Below are 23960 nucleotides of genomic sequence, written 5' to 3' on the forward strand. Positions count from 1 at the left end.
GACCAACGTGACATAGATTTTTTTATCTAGGAGGTATGTGAACCCGAAGTTCCAACCGACCCTATTGTCGAGAGGTTAAATTTAGTTGAAGAAGAAAACAATTACTTGAAGGAAAAATTTAAAAAAAATGAGGAGGAGAAGATGATATTGGAGTTGCATGTTGCGGATGTCGTCGATGATCACAAGATCAAGATGGATGCAATGCGCTTGAAGATTAGAAAAATTAGAAAATATGCCATTCATACCGAGGCTTGGTATCATTATGCCGTTGGATCAATTGTTACCTTGGTTGCGATTATGATCGCATTTGTTGTTGCATTGAAATGTTTTACATAGTTTCAATGTATGGTTTAATTAGATGCTCTGGAGAGCTATATGTTGTTCAATGAGAACTATGTATGTACTTTGGTTTTAATGTGATGATGAACTTCTATTAATTTGGTCACTTATCTATTCATGATGTTCTGTAATGGTTTTTGACACACTTAATTATATATAATGCACGCAGATGAACTGGCAATGGATGTACGGTGACAGACACATCTCCGAGTACATTAAAGGCGTGCATAATTTTCTCGAAGTGGCTGAGGCAAACAAGCAGAATGGTTTTGTGTGTTGTCCATGCCCTATATGTGGGAATACGAAGTCTTACTCTGACCGGAAAATCCTTCACAGCCACCTGCTTTATAAGGGTTTCATGCCACACTAAAATGTTTGGAGCAAGCACGGAGAAATAGGGGTTATGATGGAAGACAACGAAGAAGAAGAGGGTGATGACAACTATGTGCGCCCTGGATACAGTGATGCTGCAACGGGGGAAGCTGAAGATCAAGAGGAACCAGACGATGTGCCCGATGATGATCTCCGCCGGGTCATTGTTGATGCAAAGAGATAGTGCGAAAGTGAAAAAGAGAAGCTGAAGTTCGATCGCATGTTAGAGGATCACAAAAAAGGGTTGTATCCCAATTGCGAAGATGACAACACAAAGCTCGGTACCCTACTGGAATTGCTGCAGTGGAAGGCAGAGAATGTTGTGCCTGACAAAGGATTTGAGAAGCTACTAAAAATATTGAAGAAGAAGCTTCCAAAGGATAACGAATTTCTCGACAGTACGTAGGAAGCAAAGAAGGTCGTATGCCCTCTAGGATTGGAGGTGCAGAAGATACATGCATGCCCTAATGACTACATCCTCTACCGCGGTGCGTACGAGGATTTGAACACATGCCCAGTATGCGGTGCATTGCGGTATAAGATCAGACGAGATGACCCTGGTGATGTTGACGGCAAGCGCCCCAGGAAGAGGGTTCCTACGAAGGTGATGTGGTATGCTCCTATAATACCACGGTTGAAACATCTGTTCAGAAACAAAGAGCATGCCAAGTTGATGCGATGGCACAGAGAGGACCGTAAGAAAGATGGGAAGTTGAGAGCACCCACTGACGGGTCGCAGTGGAGAAAAATCGAGAGAAAGTACTGGAAGGAGTTTGCAGGTCACGCAAGGAACGTATGGTTTGGTTTAAGCGCGGATGGCATTAATCCTTTTGGGGAGAAGAGCAGCAATCACAGCACCTGGCCCGTGACTTTATGTATCTATAACCCTCCTCCTTGGCTGTGCATGAAGCAGAAGTTCATTATGATGCCAGTACTCATCCAAGGCCCTAAGCAACCCGGCAACGACATTGATGTGTACCTAAGGCCATTAGTTGAAGAACTTTTATAGCTATGGAATGGAAACGGTGTACGTGTGTGGGATGAGCACAGACAGGAGGAATTTGACCTGCATGCATTGCTGTTTGTAACCATCAATGATTGGCCTGCTCTCAGTAACCTTTCAGGACAGACAAACAAGGGATACCACGCATGCACGCACTGTTTAGCTGACACCGAAAGTATATACCTGGACAAATGCAGGAAGAATGTGTACCTAGGGCATCGTCGGTTTCTTCTGACCAACCATCAATGTCAAAAGAAAGGCAAGCATTTCAAAGGCGAGGCAGATCACCGGAAGAAGCCGGCCATGCGTACCGGTGATCATGTACTTGCTATGGTCAATGATTTACACGTAATCTTTGGAAAGGGTCCCGGCGGACTATCTGTTCCGAATGACGCTAAGGGACGCGCACCCGTGTGGAAGAAGAAATCTATATTTTGGGATCTACCCTACTGGAAAGACCTAGAGGTCCGCTCTTCAATCAACGTGATGCACGTGACGAAGAACCTTTGCCTGAACCTGCTAGGCTTCTTGGGCGTGTATGGGAAGACAAAAGATACACCGGAGGCACGGGAGGACCTGCAATGTTTTCACGAAAAAGATGGCATGCCTCAAAAGCAGTATGAAGGTCCTGCCATCTACGCTCTTGCCAAAGAAGAGAAGGAAATCTTCTTTGAATGCCTGCTCAGTATGAAGGTCCCCTCTGGCTTCTCGTCAAATATAAAGGGAATAATAAATATGGCAGAGAAAAAGTTTCAGAACCTAAAGTCTCGTGACTGCCACGTGATTATGACGCAATTGCTTCCGGTTGCATTGAGGGGGCTTCTACCGGAAAACGTTCGATTAGCCATTGTGAAGCTATGTGCATTCCTCAATGCAATCTCTCAGAAGGTGATCGATCTAGAAATCCTACCAAGGCTAAGGAGTGATGTGGCGCAATGTCTTGTCAGTTTCGAGCTGGTGTTCCCACCATCCTTCTTCAATATCATGACGCACGTCCTAGTTCATCTAGCTGACGAGATTGTCATTCTGGGCCCTGTATTTCTACACAATATGTTCCCCTTTGAGAGGTTCATGGGAGTCCTAAAGAAATATGTCCGTAACCGCGCTAGGCCAGAAGGAAGCATCTCCATGGGCCATCAAACAGAGGATGTCATTGGGTTTTGTGTTGACTTCATTCCTGGCCTTAAGAAGATTGGTCTCCCTCAATCGCGGTACGAGGGGAAACTGACTGGAAAAGGCACGCTCGGAGGGGACTCAATAATATGTAGGGACGGGCATTCTTGATCTCAAGCACACTACACAGTTCTACAGAACTCTACCTTGGTGACCCCGTATGTCGATGAACACAAGAACATTCTGCGCTCCAAACACCCGGAGCAGTGTGACGACTGGATTACATTTGAACACATCAGGACTTTCGGCAGTTGGTTGGAAACACGTCTCAAAGGTGACAACACTATTTCTGATGAGATGTACTTGTTGTCCAGGGGACCATCTTCGACTGTATTGACTTACAAAGGATACTAGATAAATGGGAATACATTTTACACGATCGCCCAAGATCAAAAGAGCACCAACCAAAACAGCGGTGTCCGCTTTGATGCAGTAACCAAGAGGGGAAAGGACACATATTATGGTTACATAGTGGACATATGGGAACTTGACTACGGACATGATTTTAAAGTCCCTTTGTTTAAGTGCAAATGGGTCAATCTATCAGGAGGCAGCGTACATGTAGACCCACAGTACGGAATGACAACAGTGGATCTGAACAATCTTGGGTACACAGACGAACCATTCGTTCTAGCCAATGATGTGGCGCAGGTTTTCTATGTGAAGGACATGTCTACCAAACCGAGAAAAAGAAAAGATAAGGAAGCGAATACATAATACGATGAGCCAAAGCGCCACATAGTTCTTTCAGGAAAAAGACACATCATGGGATTGAAGGGCAAGATAGACATGTCTGAAGATTATGAAAAGTTTCATGAAATTCCTCCCTTCAAAGTCAAGGCTGACCCAAGCACCCTGTTAAGCGATGAAGAATATCCATGGTTACGGCGCAATAAGCAAAGGACACAAGCGAATAAAAAGTGAAGACTTTCTCTCCACAACTATTATGATGATGCCTTTGATATAGAATATCACTGCAGTTACATGTGAATAAATGAAATTCCTTTTGTAACAGACGAGTTTCTGTATGAAACCCTGATACTTCGAAAGAGATTGTCCGTTCTGTACACGAAGTGCATCCATTTTTTGCCATAACCCTCTCAACTTTTTAGTGCATGCTATGTGGGTGAAATGATTATACCATGGAAATTTTCAACCTCTTCAGAGTTCATTTGAAGTGCTTTTCAATTTCAGGGTCATATAGCTAAAAAAAATCAGTAAATTTATGAAAAATAACAAATGAAGTCAGAAAGGGTTGAAAATTGATGATGTGGCTTTGAATGGTGCATTTTGAACACACAAAAAGTCTGGAGTTCAAATAAGTTCAAAAAAATGAAATCCCTTTGTACCAGATGAGTTTTCGTTTGAAACCCTGATACTTCGAAAGAGATTGTCCATTTTGTACACGAAGTGCATCCAGTTTTTGCCGTAACCCTCGCAACTTTTTAGCACATGCTAAGTGGGTGAAATGATGACACCATGCCAATTTTCAACCTCTTCAGAGTTCATTTGAAGTGCTTTTCAATTTCAGGGTCATATAGCTCAAAAAATCAGTAAATGCATGAAAAATAACAAATGAAGTCAGAAAGGGTTGAAAATTGATGATGTGGCTTTAAATGGTGCATTTTGAACACACAAAAAGTCTAGAGTTCAAATAAGTTCAAAAAAATGAAATTCCTTTGTAACAGACGAGTTTTTGTTTGAAACCCTGATACTTCGAAAGAGATTATCCGTTTTGTACACGAAGTGCATCCAGTTTTGGCCGTAACCCTCCCAACTTTGTAGCACATGCTATGTGGGTGAAATGATGACACCATGCCAATTTTCAACCTCATCAGAGTTCATTTGAAGTGATTTTCAATTTCAGGGCCATATAGCTCAAAAAAATCAGTAAATGCATGAAAAATAACAAATGAAGTCAGAAAGGGTTGAAAATTGATGATGTGGCTTTGAATGGTGCATTTTGAACACACAAAAAGTCTGGAGTTCAAATAAGTAAAAAAAATGAAATCCCTTTGTAACAGACGAGTTTTTGTCTGAAACCCTCATACTTCGAAAGAGATTGTCCGTTTTGTACACGAAGTGCGTCTAGTTTTTCTATGTGAAGGACATGTCTACCAAACCGAGAAAAAGAAAAGATAAGGAAGCGAATACATCATATGATGAGCCAAAGCGCCACATAGTTCTTTCAGGAAAAAGACACATCATGGGATTGAAGGGCAAGATAGACATGTCTGAAGATTATGAAAAGTTTCATGAAATTCCTCCCTTCAAAGTCAAGGCTGACCCAAGCACCCTGTTAAGCGATGAAGAATATCCATGGTTATGGCGCAATAAGCAAAGGACACAAGCGAATAAAAAGTGAAGACTTTCTCTCCACAACTATTATGAGGATGCCTTTGATATAGAATATCACTGCAGTTACATGTGAATAAATGAAATGCCTTTTGTAAGACACGAGTTTCTGTATGAAACCCTGATACTTCAAAAAAGATTGTCCGTTTTGTACACGAAGTGCATCCATTTTTTTCCATAACCCTCTCAACTTTTTAGTGCATGCTATGTGGGTGAAATGATTATACCATGGCAATTTTCAACCTCTTCAGAGTTCATTTGAAGTGCTTTTCAATTTCAGGGTCATATAGCTCAAAAAATCAGTAAATGCATGACAAATAACAAATGAAGTCAGAAAGGGTTGAAAATTGATGATGTGGCTTTGAATGGTGCATTTTGAACACACAAAAAGTCTGGAGTTCAAATAAGTTCAAAAAAATGAAATCCCTTTGTAACAGATGAGTTTTCGTTTGAAACCCTGATACTTCGAAAGAGATTGTCCATTTGTACACGAAGTGCATCCAGTTTTTGCCGTAACCCTCGCAACTTTTTAGCACATGCTAAGTGGGTGAAATGATGACACCATGCCAATTTTCAACCTCTTCAGAGTTCATTTGAAGTGCTTTTCAATTTCAGGGTCATATAGCTTAAAAAATCAGTAAATGCATGAAAAATAACAAATGAAGTCAGAAAGGGTTGAAAATTGATGATGTGGCTTTAAATGGTGCATTTTGAACACACAAAAAGTCTGGAGTTCAAATAAGTTCAAAAAAATGAAATCCCTTTGTAACAGATGAGTTTTCGTTTGAAACCCTGATACTTCGAAAGAGATTGTCCATTTGTACACGAAGTGCATCCAGTTTTTGCCGTAACCCTCGCAACGTTTTAGCACATGCTAAGTGGGTGAAATGATGACACCATGCCAATTTTCAACCTCTTCAGAGTTCATTTGAAGTGCTTTTCAATTTCAGGGCCATATAGCTCAAAAAATCAGTAAATGCATGACAAATAACAAATGAAGTCAGAAAGGGTTGAAAAAAAATGATGTGGCTTTAAATGGTGCATTTTGAACACACAAAAAGTCTGGAGTTCAAATAAGTTCAAAAAAATGAAATCCCTTTGTAACAGATGAGTTTTCGTTTGAAACCCTGATACTTCGAAAGAGATTGTCCATTTGTACACGAAGTGCATCCAGTTTTTGCCGTAACCCTCGCAACTTTTTAGCACATGCTAAGTGGGTGAAATGATGACACCATGCCAATTTTCAACCTCTTCAGAGTTCATTTGAAGTGCTTTTCAATTTCAGGGTCATATAGCTTAAAAAATCAGTAAATGCATGAAAAATAACAAATGAAGTCAGAAAGGGTTGAAAATTGATGATGTGGCTTTAAATGGTGCATTTTGAACACACAAAAAGTCTGGAGTTCAAATAAGTTCAAAAAAATGAAATCCCTTTGTAACAGATGAGTTTTCGTTTGAAACCCTGATACTTCGAAAGAGATTGTCCATTTGTACACGAAGTGCATCCAGTTTTTGCCGTAACCCTCGCAACTTTTTAGCACATGCTAAGTGGGTGAAATGATGACACCATGCCAATTTTCAACCTCATCAGAGTTCATTTGAAGTGCTTTTCAATTTCAGGGCCATATAGCTCAAAAAATCAGTAAATGCATGAAAAATAACAAATGAAGTCAGAAAGGGTTGAAAATTGATGATGTGGCTTTAAATGGTGCATTTTGAACACACAAAAAGTCTGGAGTTCAAATAAGTTCAAAAAAATGAAATCCCTTTGTAACAGATGAGTTTTCGTTTGAAACCCTGATACTTCGAAAGAGATTGTCCATTTGTACACGAAGTGCATCCAGTTTTTGCCGTAACCCTCGCAACTTTTTAGCACATGCTAAGTGGGTGAAATGATGACACCATGCCAATTTTCAACCTCATCAGAGTTCATTTGAAGTGCTTTTCAATTTCAGGGCCATATAGCTCAAAAAATCAGTAAATGCATGAAAAATAACAAATGAAGTCAGAAAGGGTTGAAAATTGATGATGTGGCTTTGAATGGTGTATTTTGAACACACAAAAAGTCTGGAGGTCAAATAAATTAAAAAAATGAAACCCCTTTGTAACAGACGAGTTTTTGTCTGAAACCCTCATACTTCGAAAGAGATTGTCCGTTTTGCACACGAAGTGCGTCTAGTTTTTCTAGTAACCCTCTCAAATTTTTAGCACATGCTAACTGGATGAAATGATGATACCATGCCAATTTTCAACCTCTTCAGAGTTCATATGGAGTGCTTTACAATTTTAGGGTCATTTAGCTCAAAAAATGAAGTAATATAAAAAAGAATGAGCTAGAAAACTTTTATGAAACTCTAATAGCAAAAATAATGAACTAGAAAACTTTAATGAAACTCTAATAGCAAAAGGAATGAACTAGAAAACTTTAATGAAACTCTAATAGCAAAAGGAATCAACTAAAAATCTTTATAAACCTCTAGTATTTTTGAAACTAAAATTATATAAAATTTATGCAACTAAAATTATCAAAGTATTTTTTGTTCAAAACATTAATAGCAAAAAGATTTTTCATAAAGAAATTTTTTGTTTGAAACTTTAATAGCAAACTAAAATAACAAAATCTGTTTTTGATTAAAACAGATATTTCAAATAACCTAAAAATTACCAAATTTAATATAATGATAAAACACGATAATATTAAATAACAGGAAAAAGAATCAATAAAAAATCTATTTTTATAGTAAATTTATTCACAAACTAGTGATTCACACAAATTGCAGAAAATTCAAATTTAAACTATTCAAATTGGAAAACTAAGGACACTAACAGAAACTTTATAATTTTTATTACCTAAAAGCAAAAAAGAATCACTAAAAAACAGTAAGTATTTTGCTGTAAGTAGAAACAAAATAAAATAAATAAAGCAAAAAAAGAAAACTAAAAAACTAAAAAAAAATGCCACCTACTGGGCCACCAAGGCCTGAATACGACTAGAAACCCAACCATGGGCCAGGATTCAGGCCCGCAGAAGGCCCAGTAGGCCCAGAGGCAGCATAGTGTGTGATTAGGCCCAGTAAGCCTGCATTTGAGATGAGCTCGAGAGGGCAGCCTGTTGGGGAACGTAGTAATTTCAAAAAATTTCCTACGCACACGCAAGATCATGGTGATGCATAACAACGAGAGGGGAGAGTGTTGTCCACGTACCCTCGTAGACCGAAAGCGGAAGCGTTAATACAACACAGTTGATGTAGTCGTACGTCTTCACGATCCGACCGATCAAGTACCGAACGTACGACACCTCCGAGTTCAGCACACGTTCAGCTCGATGACGTCCCTCGAACTCCGATCCAGCCCAGTGTTGAGGGAGAGTTTTGTCAGCACGACGGCGTGGCGACGATGATGATGTTCTACCGACGCAGGGCTTCGCCTAAGCACCGCTACGATATTATCGAGGTGGATTATGATGGAGGGGGCACCACACACGGCTAAAAGATCAAACGATCAATTGTTGTGTCTATGGGGTGCCCCCTGCCCCCGTATATAAAGGATCAAAGGGGGAGAGGTGCGGCCAGCCTTGGGGCGTGCAAGGAGGAGTCCTACTCCCACCGGGAGTAGGACTCCCCCCTTTTCCTAGTTGGATTAGGACTTGGGAGGGGGGAAAGAGGAGAGGGAGAAGAAGGAAGGGGGGCGCCGCCCCCTTCTCCTTGTCCTATTCCGACTAGGGGGGAGGGGCGCGTGGCCCAGCCCTAGGCGCCTCTCCTCTCTTCCACCTAGGCCCACTAAGGTCCATTATGTTGCCGGGGGGTTCCGGTAACCTCTCGGTACTCCGGTAAAATCCCGATTTCACCCGGAACACTTTCGATATCCAAACATAGGCTTCCAATATATCAATCTTTATGTCTCGACCATTTCGAGACTCCTCGCCATGTCCGTGATCACATCCGGGACTCCGAACAACCTTCGGTACATGAAAACATATAAACTCATAATATAACTGTCATCGAAACGTTAAGCGTGCGGACCCTACGGGTTCGAGAACTATGTAGACATGACCGAGACACGTCTCCGGTCAATAACCAATAGCGGAACCTGGATGCTCATATTGGCTCCCACATATTCTACGAAGATCTTTATCGGTCAGACCGCACAACAACATACGTTGTTCCCTTTGTCATCGATATGTTACTAGCCCGAGATTCGATCGTCGGTATCTCAATACCTAGTTCAATCTCGTTACGGGCAAGTCTCTTTACTCGTTCTGTAATACATCATCTCGCAACAAACTCATTAGTTGCAATGCTTGCAAGGCTTAAGTGATGTTTATTACCGAGAGGGCCCAGAGATACCTCTCCGACAATCGGAGTGACAAATCCTAATCTCGAAATACGCCAACCCAACAAGTACCTTCGGAGACACCTGTAGAGCACCTTTATAATCACCCAGTTACGTTGTGACGTTTGGTAGCACACAAAGTGTTGCTCCGGTAAACGGGAGTTGCATAATCTCATAGTCATAGGAACATGTATAAGTCATGAAGAAAGCAATAACAACATACTAAACGATCGAGTGCTAAGCTAACGGAATGGGTCAGGTCAATCACATCATTCTCCTAATGATGTGATCCCGTTAATCAAATGACAACTCATGTCAATGGCTAGGAAACATAACCATCTTTGATCAACGAGCTAGTCAAGTAGAGGCATACTAGTGACACTCTTTTTGTCTATGTATTCACACATGTATCATGTTTCCGGTTAATACAATTCTAGTATGAATAATATACATTTATCATGATATAAGGAAATAAATAATAACTTTATTATTGCCTCTAGGGCATATTTCCTTCAGTCTCCCACTTGCACTACAATCAATAATCTAGTTCACATCGCCATGTGATTTAACATCAATAGTTCACATCACCATGTGATTAACACCCATAGTTCACATCGTCATGTGACCAACACCCAAAGGGTTTACTAGAGTCAATAATCTAGTTCACATCGCTATGTGATTAACACTCAAAGAGTACTAAGGTGTGATCATGTTTTGCTTATGAGATAATTTTAGTCAACGGGTCAGTCACATTCCGATCCGTAAGTATTTTGCAAATTTCTATGTCTACAATGCTCTGCATGGAGCTACTCTAGCTAATTGCTCCCACTTTTAATATGTATCTAGATCGAGACTTAGAGTCATCCAGATCTGTGTCAAAACTTGCATCGACGTAACTCTTTACGACGAACCTTTTTTCACCTCCATAACCGAGAAATATTTCCTTATTCCACTAAGGATAATTTTGACCGCTGTCCAGTGATCTACTCCTTGATCATTATTGTACCCTCTTGCCAAAATCATGGTGAGGTACACAATAGGTCTGGTACACAGCATAGCATACTTTATAGAACCTATGACTGAGGCATAGGAAATGACTTTCATTCTTTTCTTTTTTTTCTGCTGTGGTCGGGTTTTGAGTCTTTACTCAACTTTATACTTTGCAATACAAGCAAGAACTCTTTCTTTGACTGTTCCATTTTGAACTACTTCAAAATCTTGTCAAGGTATGTACTCATTGAAAAAACTTATCAAGCGTCTTGATTTATCTCTATAAATCTTGATGCTCAATATGTAAGCAGCTTCACCGAGGTCTTTCTTTGAAAAACTCCTTTCAAACACTCCTTTATGCTTTGCAGAATAATTCTACATTATTTCCGATCAACAATATGTCATTCACATATACTTATCATAAATGCTGTAGTGCTCCCACTCACTTTCTTGTAAATACAGGCTTCACCGCAAGTCTGTATAAAACAATATCCTTTGATCAACTCATCAAAGCGTATATTCCAACTCCGAGATGCTTGCACCAGTCCATAGATGGATTGCTGGAGCTTGCATATTTTGTTAGCACCTTTAGGATTGACAAAACCTTCTAGTTGCATCATATACAACTCTTCTTTAATAAATCCATTAAGGAATGCAGTTTTGTTTATCCATATGACAGATTTCATAAAATGTGGCAATTGCTAACATGATTCGGACAGACTTAAGCATAGATACGAGTGAGAAACTCTCATCGTAGTCAACACCTTAAACTTGTCGAAAATCTTTTGCGACAATTCTAGCTTTGTAGATAGTAACACTAGTATCAGCGTCCGTCTTCCTCTTGAAGATTCATTTAATCTCAATGGCTCGCCGATCATTGGGCAAGTCAATCAAAGTCCATACTTTGTTCTCATACATGGATCTCAGATTTCATGGCCTCAAGCCATTTTGCGGAATCTGGGCTCACCATCGCTTCTTCATAGTTCGTAGGTTCGTCATGGTCTAGTAACATAACCTCCAGAACAGGATTACCGTACCACTCTGGTGCGGATCTTACTCTGGTTGACCTACGAGGTTCAGTAATAACTTGATCTGAAGTTCCATGATCATCATCATTAACTTCCTCACTAATTGGTATAGGCGTCACAGAAACTGGTTTCTGCAATGAACTACTTTCCAATAAGGGAGCAGGTACAATTACCTCATCAAGTTCTACTTTCCTCCCACTCACTTCTTTCGAGAGAAACTCCTTCTCTAGAAAGGATCCATTCTTAGCAACAAATGTCTTGCCTTCGGATCTGTGATAGAAGGTGTACCCAACTGTCTCCTTTGGGTATCCAATGAAGACACATTTCTCCGATTTGGGTTTGAGCTTATCAGGATGAAACTTTTTCACATAAGCATCGCAACCCCAAACTTTAAGAAACGACAACTTTGGTTTGTTGCCAAACCATAGTTCATAAGATGTCGTCTCAACGGATTTAGATGGTACCCTATTTAACGTGAATGCAGCTGTCTCTAATGCATAACCCCAAAACAATAGTGGTAGATCGGTAAGAGACATCATATATCGCACCATATCTAATAAAGTACGGTTACGATGTTCGGACACACCATTACATTGTGGTGTTCCAGGTGGCGTGAGTAGTGAAACTATTTCACATTGTTTTAACTGAAGGCCAAACTCGTAACTCAAATACTCTTCTCCACGATCAGATCGTAGAAACTTTATTTTCTTGTTACGATGATTTTCCACTTCACTCTGAAAATTATATGAACTTTTCAAATGTTTCAGACTGCTGTTTCATTAAGTTGATATACCCATATCTGCTCAAATCATCTGTGAAGGTCAGAAAATAATGATACCTGCTACGAGCCTCAATATTCATCGGATCGCATACATCAGTATGTATTATTTCCAATAAGCCAGTTGCTTGCTCCATTGTTCCGGAGAACGGCGTTTTAGTCATCTTGCCCATGAGGCACGGTTCGCAAGCATCAAGTGATTCATAATCAAGTGATTCCAAAATCCCATCAGTATGGAGTTTCTTCATGCGCTTTACACCAATATGACCTAAACGGCAGTGCCACAAATAAGTTGCACTATCATTATTAACTTTGCATCTTTTGGCTTCATTATTATGAATATGTGTATCACTACGATCGAGATCCAACAAACCATTTTATTGGGTGTATGACCATAGAAGGTTTTATTCATGTAAACAGAACAACAATTATTCTCTAATTTAAATGAATAACCGTATTGCAACAAACATGATCAAATCATATTCATGTTCAACGCAAACACCAAATAACACTTATTTAGTTTCAACACTAATCCCAAAAGTATAGGGAGTGTACGATGATGATCATATCAATCTTGGAACCACTTCCAACACACATCGTCACCTCGCCTTTTACTAGTCTCTGTTTATTCTGCAACTCCCGTTTCGAGTTACTACTCTTAGCAACTGAACCAGTATCAAATGCCGAGGGGTTGCTATAAACACTAGTAAAGTACACATCAATAACATGTATATCCAATATACCTTTGTTCATTTGCCATCCTTCTTATCCACCAAATACTTGGGGTAGTTCCGCTTCCAGTGACCAGTCCCTTTGCAGTAGAAGCACTTAGTCTCAGGCTTAGGACCAGACTTAGGTTTCTTTACTTGAGCAGCAACTTGCTTGCCGTTCTTCTTGAAGTTCCCCTTCTTCCCTTTGCCCTTTTCTTGAAACTAGTTGTCTCGTCAACCATCAACACTTGATGTTTTTCTTGATTTCTACCTTCGTCGATTTCAGCATCACGAAGAGCTCGGGAATTACTTTCGTCATCCCTTGCATACTATAGTTCATCACGAAGTTTTACTAACTTGGTGATGGTGACTAGAGAATTCTGTCAATCACTATTTTATCTGGAAGATTAACTCCCACTTGATTCAAGCGTTTTAAGTACCCAGACAATCTGAGCACATGCTCACTGCTTGAGCTATTCTCCTCCATCTTTTAGCTATAGAACTTATTGGAGACTTCATATCTCTCAACTCGGGTATTTGCTTGAAATATTAACTTCAACTCCTGGAACATCTCATATGGTCCATGATGTTCAAAACGTCTTTGAAGTCCCGATTCTAAGCCTTTAAGCACGGTGCACTAAACTATCAAGTAGTCATCATATTGAGCTAGCCAAACGTTCATAACGTTTGCATTTGCTCCTGCAATAGGTCTGTCACCTAGCGCTGCATCAAGGACATAATTCTTCTGTGCAGCAATGAGGATAATCCTCAGATCACGGATCCAATCCGCATCATTGCTACTAACATCTTTCAACATAATTTTTCTCTAGGAACATATCAAAATAAACATAGGGAAGCAACAACGCGAGCTATTGATCTACAACATAATTTGCAAAATACTATCAGGACTAAGTTCATGATAAATTTAAGTTCAATTAATCATATTACTTAAGAACTCCCACTTAGATAGACATCCCTCTAATCTTCTAAGTGATCACGTGATCCATATCAACTAAACCATGTCCGATCATCACGTGAGATGGAGTAGTTTCAATGGTGAACATCACTATGTTGATCATATCTACTATATGATTCACGCTCGACCTTTCGGTCTCCATGTTCCGAGGCCATATCTGTTATATGCTAGGCTCGTCAAGCTTAACCTGAGTCTTCCGCGTGTGCAACTGTTTTGCACCCGTTGTATTGACATAGAGCCTATCACACCCGATCATCACGTGGTGTCTCAGCACGAAGAACTTTCGCAACGGTGCATACTCAGGGAGAACACTTATACTTTGATAATTTAGTGAGGGACCATCTTATAATGCTACCGTCAATCAAAGCAAGATAAGATGCATAAAAGATAAACATCACATGCAATCAATATAAGTGATATGATATGGCCATCATCATCTTGTCCTTGTGATCTCCATCTCCGAAGCACCGTCATGATCACCATCGTCACCGGCGCGACACCTTGATCTCCATCGTACCATCGTTGTCGTCTCACCAATCTTATGCTTCTACGACTATCGCTACCGCTTAGTGATAAAGTAAAGCATTACAGGGCGATTGCATTGCATACAATAAAGCGACAACGATATGGCTCCTGCCAGTTGCCGATAACTCGGTTACAAAACATGATCATCTCATACAATAAAATTTAGCATCATGTCTTGACCATATCACATCACAACAAGCCCTGCAAAAACAAGTTAGACGTCCTCTACTTTGTTGTTGCAAGTTTTACGTGGCTGCTACGGGCTTAGCAAGAACCGTTCTTACCTACGCATCAAAACCACAACGATAGTTTGTCAAGTTGGTGCTGTTTTAACCTTCGCAAGGACCGGGCGTAGCCACACTCGGTTCAACAAAAGTTGGAGAAACTGACACCCGCCAGCCACCTCTGTGCAAAGCACGTCGGAAGAACCAGTCTCGCGTAAGCGTACGCGTAATGTCGGTCCGGGCCGCTTCATCCAACAATACCGCCGAACCAAAGTATGACATGCTGGTAAGCAGTACGACTTATATCACCCACAACTCACTTGTGTTCTACTCGTGCATATAACATCAACGCATAAAACCAGGCTCGGATGCCACTGTTGGGGAACGTAGTAATTTCAAAAAAATTCCTACGCACACGCAAGATCATGGTGATGCATAGCAACGAGAGGGGAGAGTGTTGTCCACGTACCCTCGTAGACCGAAAGCGGAAGCGTTAATACAACGCGGTTGATGTAGTCGTACGTCTTCACGATCCGACCGATCAAGTACCGAACGTACGACACCTCCGAGTTCAGCACACGTTCAGCTCGATGACGTCCCTCGAACTCCGATCCAGCCGAGTGTTGAGGGAGAGTTTCGTCAGCATGACGGCGTGGTGACGATGATGATGTTCTACCGACGCAGGGCTTCGCCTAAGCACCTCTACGATATTATCGAGGTGGATTATGGTGGAGGGGGCACCGCACACGGCTAAAAGATCAAACGATCAATTGTTGTGTCTATGGGGTGCCCCCCTGCCCCCGTATATAAAGGATCAAAGGGGGAGAGGTGCGGCCAGCCTTGGGGCGCGCTAGGAGGAGTCCTACTCCCACCGGGAGTAGGACTCCCCCCTTTTCCTAGTTGGATTAGGACTTGGGAGGGCGGAAAGAGGAGAGGGAGAAGAAGGAAGGGGGGCGCCGCCCCCTTCTCCTTGTCCTATTCGGACTAGGGGGGAGGGGCACGCGGCCCAGCCCTAGCCGCCTATCCTCTCTTCCACCTAGGCCCACTAAGGCCCATTATGTTGCCGGGGGGTTCCGGTAACCTCCCGGTACTCCGGTAAAAGCCCGATTTCACCCGGAACACTCGATATCCAAACATAGGCTTCCAATATATCAATCTTTATGTCTCGACCATTTCGAGACTCCTCGTCATGTCCGTGATCACATCCGGGACTCCGAACAACCTTTGGTACATCAAAACATATAAACTCATAATATAACTATCATCGAAACATTAAGCGTGCGGACCCTACGGGTTCGAGAACTATGTAGACATGAGCGAGACACATCTCCGGTCAATAACCAATAGCGGAACCTGGATGGTCATATTGGCTCCCACATATTTTACGAAGATCTTTATCGGTCAGACCGCATAACAACATACGTTATTCCCTTTGTCATCGGTATGTTACTAGCCCGAGATTCGATCGTCGGTATCTCAATACCTAGTTCAATCTCGTTACCGGCAAGTCTCTTTACTCGTTCTGTAATACATCATCTCGCAACAAACTCATTAGTTGCAATGCTTGCAAGGCTTAAGTGATGTGTATTACCGAGAGGGCCCAGAGATACCTCTCCGACAATCGGAGTGACAAATCCTAATCTCAAAATACGCCAACCCAACAAGTACCTTCGGAGACACCTGTAGAGCACCTTTATAATCACCCAGTTACGTTGTGATGTTTGGTAGCACACAAAGTGTTCCTCCGGTAAACGGGAGTTGCATAATCTCATAGTCATAGGAACATGTATAAGTCATGAAGAAAGCAATAGCAACATACTAAACGATCGAGTGCTAAGCTAACGGAATGGGTCAGGTCAATCACATCATTCTCCTAATGATGTGATCCCGTTAATCAAATGACAACTCATGTCAATGGCTAGGAAACATAACCATCTTTGATCAACGAGCTAGTCAAGTAGAGGCATACTAATGACACTCTTTTTGTCTATGTATTCACACATGTATCATGTTTCCGGTTAATACAATTCTAGCATGAATAATAAAAATTTATCATGATATAAGGAAATAAATAATAACTTTATTATTGCCTCTAGGGCATATTTCCTTCACAGCCGCAGTGGGGCTTATAAACCACTCCGAGCTCCTCTCAACTAGCAAGGTGGGACTAAACATTTGGGCGCGGGCAGCACAAGGCCTTTGGTCCCGGTTGGTAGCACCAACCGGGGCTAAAGGGTGGCATTGGTACCGGTTCATGGTACCAACCAGGACCAATGCCTCCCTTTAGTCCCGGTTGGTGCTATCAACCGGGACCAAAGGCCTCTGCTTCCCGCCCTTTTTGGGCTGCTGAAAAGAGACCTTTGGTCCCGGTTGGTGGCACAAACCGGGACCAAAGGGGGGTAACCACCGTTGGTCCCGGTTTGTGCCACGAACCGGGACCAAAGCCTTTGCTATATAAGCAACACTTAGCATTTTTTAATATTTCCATCGTTAGTTTGTGCCCGACGACGCCGAGGTCATCGACGCCGCCTGGCTGCCCTGCCCCCGTCTGCCGTCGCCGTCGCCCCTGCCTGCCCTGGCCTCGCCGCAACCTGCCCCGACCTTGACGCGCCCTGCCCCGACCACACCATCGCCGATTTTTCCTCGACCTCGCCGCGGCCTGCCCGGACGTCGCCGTCGCGCGCCGAGCCCTGCCCCGACCTCGCCACTGTGAGCCTCACCTCGCCATTCCCCCTCCTCTCCACGTCCCCCCCCCGCGCCCCAACGCTGCCGCGTGCCCGCCCCCCACGCCGCCGCCCGCCCCGACGCCGACGACGTACGACCCCTGTTCATAGATGTTTTTTATTTGTAGCAGACGATGATGATGATGATGATATGATGATGATGATGTATGTATGTTCATATGCAAAGAAAATGCAAAAGTTAGAATTTTTTTCTGTTCATAGATTTTTTTGGTGATATTATTTCAGAATATGCAAATGTTTGTATGTTCATATGCAAAGAATATGTCCAATTTTTTCATAGAATTTTTATGATTTTTTCTGTTGTAATTTTGTTCATAGAATTTTTATGATTTTTTTCTATTGTAATTTGTTCATAGAATTTTTATGATTTTTTTGTTCATAAAATTTTCTTTGTCAATTTATGTATATGTTCATATTGTCTATGTATAGGAAAATTGTGTATGATCAAAGTAATTTATGTATATGTTCATATTTAGAAGAAAAAGAAGGAGAGGAAAAAGGAAAATAAGAAGAGGAAGAAGGAGAAGAAGAGGAGAGAAAGAAGAGGAGAAATAAATAAGAAGATGAAAAAGAAGAAGAAAAAAGAGGAGAAGAAGAAAAAAATTGAACAATATATTATTCTATTTTTTCTTCTTCTCCTCTTTTTTTCTTCTTTTTTTCGATCTTCTCCTCTATTCCTTCTTCTTCTCCTCTTTTTTCTTCTTCTTCCTCTTCTTATTTTCTATCGGGTATGTCGTTGTCGATATACCCCATCCCCGATAACTTCGACATGAGGGGTGGGGTCGACATACCCCCTCCCCGATAACATTATTTTCCCATGTATGTATGTCGTCATTGTCGATATACCCCCTCCCCGATAACTTTGACATGAGGGTGGGGGGGGGGGTCGATATACCCCCTCCCCGATAACTCAGACCACGGGAGCACCCCCCCTCTCGCTCGACCAACTCTCGAGGACACCCAAACCCTAGAAAAAACGATGTCGGTCTCTGATGATGTCAGTTAGGACTACGTTGGTATTTCCCCCAAGAGGAGAGGATGATGTAGCACAACGACGGTAGGTATTTCCCTCAGTTATAAAACCAAGGTATCGAGCCAGTAGGAGAACCAAGCAACACAACGTAAACAACCCCTGCACACAAATAACAACCACTCGCAACCAGACGTGTTAAAGGGGTTGTCAATCCATTCCGGGTAACGGCGCCAGAAATGGCTAGTTGATGGGAGAAAATTGTAATAGATTGAAATAATAGGTCGCAAATAAAATAAAGTGCAGCAAGATATTTTTGTGTTTTTTGGTTTAATAGATCTGAATAAAATGCACAGGAAAAGTAGATCGCAAGGCAAATATATGAGAAAGAATACCCGGGGCCGTAGGTTTCACTAGTGGCTTCTCTCGAGAAAAATAGCAAACGGTGGGTAAACAAATTACTTTTGGGTAATTGATAGAACTTCAAATAATTATGATGATATCCAGGCAATGATCATTACATAGGCATCACGTCCAAGATTAGTAGACCGACTCCTGCCTGCATCTACTATTATTACTCCACACATCGACCGCTATCCAGCATGCATCTAGTGTATTAAGTTCATGGAAAAACGGAGTAATGCAATAAGAACGATGACATGATGTAGACAAGATCTGTTTATCTATATGGCAGTAGAAATGGATCTCGTCTTTTTATCCTTAGTAGCAATGATACATACGTGTCGGTTCCCTTTCTGTCACTGGGATCAAGCACCGTAAGATCGAACCCACTACCAGGCACCTCTTCCCATTGCAAGATAAATAGATCAAGTTGGCCAAACAAAACCCAAATATCGGAGAAGAAATACGAGGCTATAAGAGATCATGCATATAAGAGATCAAAGAAACTCAAATAACTTTCATGGATATAAAAAGATATAACTTATCATAAACTCGAAGTTCATCAGATCCCAACAAACACACCACAAAAAGAGTTACATCATATGGATCTCCAAGAGACCATCGCATTGAGAATTTAGCGAGAGAGAGAAAGCCATCTAGCTACTAACAACGGACCCGAAGGTCTACAAAGAACTACTCACGCATCATCGGAGAGGCACCACTGGAAGTGGTGAACCCCTCCGTGATGGTGTCTAGATTGGATCTGGTGGTTCTAGACTCTGCGGCGGCTGGATGAATATTTCATCAACTCCCCTAGGGTTTGTGGATTCTGGGGGTATTTATAGAGCAAAGAGGCGATCCGGGGGGGGTGCTTGAGGTGGGCACAACCCACCAGGGCGCGCCAGGGCCTCCTGGCGCGCCCTGGTGGGTTGTCCCCTCCTCGGGACAGCCCCCAGGTGCAACCAGGGCCCATCTTCCTTCTTTTGGCCCATAAAAAATCTCTAAAAAGTTTCAGGGCATTTGGACTCCGTTTGATATTGATTTCCTGCAATGTAAAAAATATGCAGAAAACAGCAACTGGCAGTGGGCACTATGTCAATAGGTTAGTACCAAAAAATGATATAAAATGATTATAAAACATCCAATATTGATAAGAAAACAACATGGAACAATCAAAAATTATAGTTACGTTGGAGACATATCAGCATCTCCAAGCTTAACTCCTGCTCGTCCTCGAGTAGGTAAGTGATAAAAACAGAATTTTTGATGTGGAGTGTTGTTCATCAAGTCATATCAAATTCTTTTCTTCATAGCATGGACATTTGGACTTTCATGTGATTCAAAACAATAGTCTAGTTTTGACATGATAATTTAGATACTCAAGCATATCAACAAGCAACCATGTCTTTCAAAATATCAATGCTAAAACAAGTTATCCCTAGCCCAACATGCTCAAACATTGATCCATTCATGAAACACATTTCAATACTAGCTATACCCAATAGTTACTCATCATCATATTGCCTCTTAGTTGGTGCTTTTGTAAGAGAAGATGGAGACTCAAATTCAAAAATAAAAATTGCATAAAGTAAAAGAAAGGCCCTTCGCAGAGGGAAGTAGGGATTTGTAGAGGTGCCAGAGCTCAAAGCGAAAAATTTGAGATAAAAACATTTTGGGAGGTGTATCCATCCCACCAACGAAAACGAAGTAGAGCTACGAACACTTTCCATGCTAGATATGCCATAGGCGGTTCCCAAACAGAAAATAAGTTTATTCCTTTTTCTACCATACTTTCACTTTCCATGGCTAGCCGTATCCACGGTTGCCCTCCATACCAACACTTCCCAAGGAATTTATTATTTGACAACATAAAGTAAATTAATTTTTCCATTTTGGGACTGGGAATCCCTAAAACCTTTGCCTTAATCTCGTGCAATGACAAGTGAATAAACACTCATCGTGAGAATAACACATCCAGCATGGAAAATATTAGCCACCTGTTACCGTTCCGTGAGCAAAACAAACACACATAAGAGAAGTTTATTTTGAAAATTCGAGATGGGACATGCAAATTTGCTTAGAACGGCTAAAGCATACCGCATATAGGTAGGTATAGTGGAGTCATATGGCAAAACTGGTTTAAAGGATTTTGGATGCACAAGTAGAGATCATACTTAGTGCAAAATGAAGGCTAGCAAAAAGATTGAGAAACGACCAACAAAGAAACGAATAATTTCGTAAGCAAGCATTAAGCATAAGTAACACCGAATAATGCACCACAAGTAGGATATAATTTTCATTGCATGATTATTGACTTTCGTGCATGCAGAGGGAATCACAAACCTTAACACCAATATTCTTACTAGAGCACAATTACTCATCAACATAACTCACATATCACATCATCATGTCTCAAAACTATTACTAAGAATCAAGTTTATTTTGTCCAATTATCTTCATGACATTTTTTTACTTTATCCTTCTTGGATATCTATCACTTTGGGACTAAGTTTCATGTGTTGCTTTTCATAAGCTCAAACAAATATAAGTGAAGATCATGAGCATAACAAATTTTCTTTCTCTCAAAATAATTTACGTGAAGCAAGAGAGAATTTCTTTAAAATTTTACTAACTCTCAAATAAATCAAAGTGAAGTAAGAGAGCATTTCTTCAAAAATAACAAAGCACACCGTGCTCAAAAAGATATAAGTGAAGCACTAGAGCAAGTCCTAGCTCATAAAAGATTTAAGTGAAGCATAAAGAGCAATTCTAACAAGTCATGATATAATTTTGGCTTTCTCAAATAGGTGTGTCCAGCAAGGATTGATGACTTAAAACACAAAATAAAGCAAGCAAAGACACATATCATACAAGACGCTCCAAGCAAAACACATATCATGTGACGAATAAAAATATAGCCTCGAGTAAAATACCGATAGTTGTTGGAAGAAAGAGGGGATTCCACTCGGGGGCATCCCCAAGCTTAGTTGGTTGCTCATTCTTGGATAATTGCTTGGGATGCTGGGGCATCCCCAAGCTTAGGCTCTTACATCCTTCCTTCATCCATCGTAAGATAACTCAAAACTTGAAAACTTCAATCACACAAAACTCAATAAAACCTTCGTGAGATCCGTTAGTATAAGAAAGCAAACCACTACTATAAGTGTTGTATCAAACCAATTCATATTTTGTTTTTGTATTATATCTACTGTATTCCAACTTTTTTATGGCAAAAACTCATCAAAGAAAACCATAGAGCCATCAAAATAAGCACACAACACAAAGAAAACAGAATCTGTCAAAACAGAACAGTATGTAGTAATCTGTCATTGACAAATACTTATGTAACTCAAAAAAATTCTGAAAAATTAGCAAAACTAGGGTAATTTTTTTATTGATCTACTACAAAGAGAATTGGCATTTTAGCACGTTCTGGTGATTTTTAACAATTATTTTCATGAGCACAAAGTTTCTGTCCTTTTCAGCAAGATCAAACAACTACCACCCAAGAAGATCCTAAAGGCTTTACTTGGCACAAACACTAATTAAAACATAAAAAACACAATCATACCAGCGACATAATTGTGTAAACACACAAGAACAGAAAGCAAAAAGCAAACATAAATTTTATTCATTGGGTTGCCTCCCAATAAGCGTTGTAGTTTTACGCCCTTAGCTAGGCGTAAGGCAAGGATCTAAGTTTTGTCCTCTGATGTTTTGGCAACTTTTGTAAGGGTTTTCTCAAACCCGGGAGGCTCTTTACGCCTCCTTAAATTCTCCGGAAAAGAAACCATTTTAAGATCCAAAATATCCAATCGCTTGTTGCAAAGAGTAATCAAAGTATTCATGCGATTGATACTACCATTGAGGTGCTTGAGGGGTTCATAATATTTCTGTATTTCAACCATATGTGTATGCAAATCACCAAGTTTGTCCAACATTTGAACTCCCTCTGGGGTAAAGGAAAACCCCTTCTTTTGGGGAGGAATTCCCAAAATTCCTTCCAAAATTTCATAGGCAGCGTTTGCATCAAGCTCAATAAAATTTCCTTTAGCGGCAAAATCAATAAGTTGTCTATGATGCAAAGCTAATCCTGTGTAAAAATTACGAAGTAAAACCTTAGCATCCCCCTTTAGATTGGAAACACGATACGATTCCATAAGCCTATACCAGGCATCTTTCAGATTTTCTTCTTGTCTTTGCTTGAAGTAAAGAACTTCAAAATCTGGTGACAAAGGAGGAGTAGGGATGCTAGCCATCGGGACTAAAGACAAGAGAGCGGTGAAAAAGAAAGGCGAATAAAATGGCAAATTTTTGTGAAGTGGGGGAGAGGAAAACGAGAGGCAAATGGCAAATAATGTAAATTGAAAGGAGATGAGATTTGTGATTAGAAACCTGGTTGAGTTGAACATCCTCCCCCGCAACGGCGCCAGAAATGGTGCGTGGCCGGGAGACTATCTTGACTTGATCCTCCCCGGCAACGGCGCCAGAAATTCCTTTGATGATGTCAGCTAGGACTACGTCGGTATTTCCCCCAAGAGGAGAGGATGATGTAGCACAGCGACGGTAGGTATTTCCCTCAGTTATGAAACCAAGGTATCGAACCAGTAAGAGAACCAAGCAACACAACGTAAACAGCCCCTGCACACAAATAACAACCACTCACAACCCGACGTGTTAAAGGGGTTGTCAATCCCGTCCGGGTAACAGCGCCGGAAATGGCTAGTTGACGGGAGAAAATTGTAATAGATTGAAATAATAGATCGCAAATAAAATAAAGTGCAGCAAGATATTTTTGTATTTTTTGGTTTAATAGATCTGAATAAAAACGCAAAGGAAAAGTGGATCGCAAGGCAAATATATGAGAAAGAAGACCCGGGGGCCGTAGGTTTCACTAGTGGCTTCTCTCGAGAAAAATAGCAAACGGTGGGTAAACAAATTACTGTTGGGCAATTGATAGAACTTAAAATAATTATGACGATATCCAGGCAATGATCATTACATAGGCATCACGTCCAAGATTAGTAGACCGACTCCTG

The 23960-nt window shown here is 41.0% G+C and overlaps 1 pseudogene; it reads left to right on the forward strand.

Annotated features, from left to right (window-relative positions):
• The window catches only part of LOC123055598 (uncharacterized), a 52517-nt pseudogene that overhangs the window by 1578 nt on the left and 26979 nt on the right, over nucleotides 1-23960 (forward strand).

This window comes from Triticum aestivum, chromosome 2D (genome assembly GCF_018294505.1).
Source record: "Triticum aestivum cultivar Chinese Spring chromosome 2D, IWGSC CS RefSeq v2.1, whole genome shotgun sequence".
Classification (NCBI taxonomy): domain Eukaryota; kingdom Viridiplantae; phylum Streptophyta; class Magnoliopsida; order Poales; family Poaceae; genus Triticum; species Triticum aestivum.